The following is a 3,718-nucleotide window of genomic DNA, read 5'->3' as shown; positions in this document are numbered from 1 at the left end:
CAGGTGCTTCTCAATGCAATTAAACCTTATGCAAGTAATGGTATTTTCATCATTGTTATATATAAAGAGCTTTAAGGATCATTGCATCATGCTTCTCTTGAAGATAACAGCTACAGAGCACAATTCTCATACTATTTTTTTAAACCGCTATTTCTACAGTCTAGTATTTCCCTAAGATAGCTGGGTTTTTAGCATGTAAGCATATACATAATTAGGTTATGTGACCTCATAACAGCAGTAAGGTATTAAGGGTTCTTCCATTCACCACTCTTTACAACGTTTTTGTGCTGTGTAAAAAAATAATAAAAAAAAGGCACATTTGAAAAGGTACACTTGTTTCAAAGACTTGATATACCATGCTTATATTACTCTTACTGGCAAATGGGACACCCTGTGTAAAATCAATCTAGAATATGCATGAAAGAAAAATTATATGCAGGGCTGAAAAGGAAATTCAGCAAACTATAGCAAAATAACTTTTACATGGTTATGTTTGACTGTTTTGAATGTCTTACTAGTATGCTAATAACTTGCCTGCTAAAGCACCAAATTTAAGCTGGGTCACCCAGGTGCAGAGGCTTACTGGTGTACTGGGTTTGTCTGGGATAGAGTAAATTTTCTTCATAGTAGCTACTATGGGCTATGTTTTGGATTTGTGCTGAAAATTGCATTGTTAACTGCTGTTAGTTACCGCTGAGCCATGCTTACACAGTGTCAAGGCCTTTTCTGTCCCTCAGATGGCCCTGCCAGTGAGTAGGTTGGGGGTGCACATAAAGCTGGGAGGGACACAGTTCACAGTTGGGACAACTGACCCCAGCTGACCAAAGGGATATTCCATACCATAAAATGTCATGCTTAGGAATAAAACTGGGTGGTGGTGAAGGTTGAAGGGGGGCAACTGCTTGGGGACTGGCTGGCCATTGGTTTTTTGGTGGTGAGCAATTGTTCTGTTTTCATTTCCATCACTTGTCTGTCTTGGGTTTTATTTTCCTCTCTCTTGGATATTTTTGTTCTCTTTTAAGTTTAAAAAAATATTTATTTTTAATTATTAAACTGCTTTTATCTCAACACACGACTGAGTTTCTCACTTTTACCCTTCCAGTTCTCCCCCCAGTGAGTGGCTATGTGGTGCTTAGTTGCCGGCTGGGGTTAAACCACAACCCTCATGTTATACAACCCATTGTATTAGACTTGAGTAGTTTAAATTTCTTTTTTCCTATTTTGTTCAGGTGCTGTAATGTGTTAATCTTTCTGTTTAGTGAAATGTCTGAACACATAAGATGCAGCACAGAGATGAATTAACATACCAAGCATAATTCAGTTGCCCTGGCTATTTATTGTTTCCTTCATTTGCTCCTTTGAGGCATTTGACTGGCATCTGCTATTTTAACAAAAAACCGTTGGCTAAATCAACAAACCATTACAAAGGACCTTTAGACGTACAAGTAAGAATTGGTGACTTGTTTTCATTACATGTACTGTTCATTGTGTTTGCAAAGGCATCTGAATATCCCATTGCGTTATTGTTGAAATGATGCTGGTAACATTAGCAATGTAAGAATTGCAATTTAATTACATATTTTAATTACTGACGTTAGCTAGCATGAAATACTTTGGGTGAAATTCGAAGAAACTCCAGAATGACCAATTAAGTAAGTTTTAAAATAGGATTATGGTTGTAGCTAGTGATGTGGGAGAACATACAGCTGGGGACAGTAAGGTGAACTTTCCATAAGTTATTAAAATGATCTGTTGTTGACAGAGACTGTTAATAGTGGTATCCCCGTCTGCTGCATCAACTGCTTTTTTCCCCTCCTGCTTGTAGACAAAGTGGTTGAAAAATTATTGGGGATAGGGAATAAAGAAATGCTGAGATAAGATCTATCGTATTTTTTGCAACATTTCTGAAAATTATTGTCTTTCTGTGGTGGAAATTAAACTCTTTCAATTCTAGTTAATGAGAACAGGGTCAGGAGGGACCTGTTGTTGACAGTGATTGCCAGCAGATCTTCATAGAATGGATTATGAGTGAAGCCAAAAATTGCCTGGTAGCAAGAACTACTCACAGGCTCACATCTCTGAGCAGCAGGTATTTGTTTATTCAGTGCTGGGAGTGAGGGGGATCACTCCACCCTTCTCACTCACTCTTATTTTTGCAAAGCAAAGATATTTATAAATTTAGCAATAGCATACATTACATTTGGGCAGTCTGCCGGCAGTCTTTAATGCCCTCATCATTTTACATTACATCGTTAGGTAAGTCCTCTATCTGGTGCATGTGTAGTTTTCTACTGTGGTGGTTGTTAATCTCCTGGTGGTCGTTTTGGATGAAGGCCGCAGGTCTTCCTCAGGTTTGAACTTTTTACCTTTGGTCCTGACACATGCTCTAAATGCTTGTTTCTTCAGAGCTGGACTACTGAACTGGTGTAAGCCAGTGTTAACCTCCGCTTTCTATAGTTCTGCTCCATTCTAATTGACTGCCTGTTATCTCTGTACATTCTTTTGCCTGTTATCTCTGTACATTCTTTTGCAAACACTTAACGCCGTGTTTGTTCATCTTGTGCAGCTTAAGCAACTTAACATCTATACAAGCTAAGCTTTATTGCTACAAAGTTTTATTTTATAAAATTCCTTGCATCATGAGAAGCCAGGACAAACCTGGAAAGCTTGATGGGACTGACAGTGCTGATGAGGCACATCTGTTGTAGACACTGCTACATACACATTTCAGAGGTTATGGGGAAACTTGATATTGCATGCTGTATTCGCATTGCCAGTTACAGTGATATTTTTTTTATTAGTATTTCGTCTTTTGGGTTTATTATCTTCCTTTGTAAAAAAGATCATTGCAAATGGCAAGAGAGAAGCTTTACATTTGTATCTTAGCATCTGTATCTTCTAATAGTTCAGCTTTTATTCCAAATGTTATATATTTTTTATAAGCTAAGTAATGTGTTGGCAAATTTAAACTAGCTCATTTTCAACCAGCACACAGCATTTCAGTCAGCAGAAAAATGTTTATGTGTTAATGTTGTAATGTGTCAAAGTTGTGTGTTAATGAATTTGACTCAATATTGGCAAGTATTAAGAGAAGTCTTCAACCTTGCTGGATTTCCTCCTTTGAGCTAGCAAACTGAAACATACTCTTGCTGTATAGTGGAGATGCAGTCTTAAGTGATGTGAACAGTCCTTTGTATCTGATTAATAGATAGGCAATTTACAACTGTTCAGAGACTTCAATATTGAGCACTTCAAAGCACTGAAGTAATGGCACTTTCCAAAATCTGTAGACCTTCCTGTCCTATTTATCCCTCTCTCTGTCAGTGAGGAGAGGCTTATTCCAAAGGAATAGGGTTTTTTCCACTGTTTTACAGCTTGGGTTTGAAAACCTGTTGTTACTGCTCAATATACAGACTAATTTTGCATATGGATAATCTCTTGGGGTATCAGTTTGGACTGAAATCCAGTGCTGGAGGCCTTTGGTTTTGCAGCAGTTCCTGTGGGTTTCTCCTTGGCCTGACGTTTGCTGCCAGGGTGGGTGTGAGGGAGAGAGACAGAAAGAACTGATCACCTCACGCAGGAATCTGCGGGGGAACATGAGAAACGCACAGTCCAGCAGGTGTGTGTCTGTCTGCTTGTGTGGGGCTGGGGCCTGCATGGCCCGATTGCCAGGGGCTTCCACGAGTCACAGCTGGGCTGCCCAGGTCCTGCAGCAGGG

This window comes from Falco rusticolus, chromosome 11, assembly GCF_015220075.1.
Source record: "Falco rusticolus isolate bFalRus1 chromosome 11, bFalRus1.pri, whole genome shotgun sequence".
Taxonomy (NCBI): domain Eukaryota; kingdom Metazoa; phylum Chordata; class Aves; order Falconiformes; family Falconidae; genus Falco; species Falco rusticolus.
The sequence above is the reverse complement of the archived record's forward strand: the minus strand, read 5'-3'. Positions refer to the sequence as shown.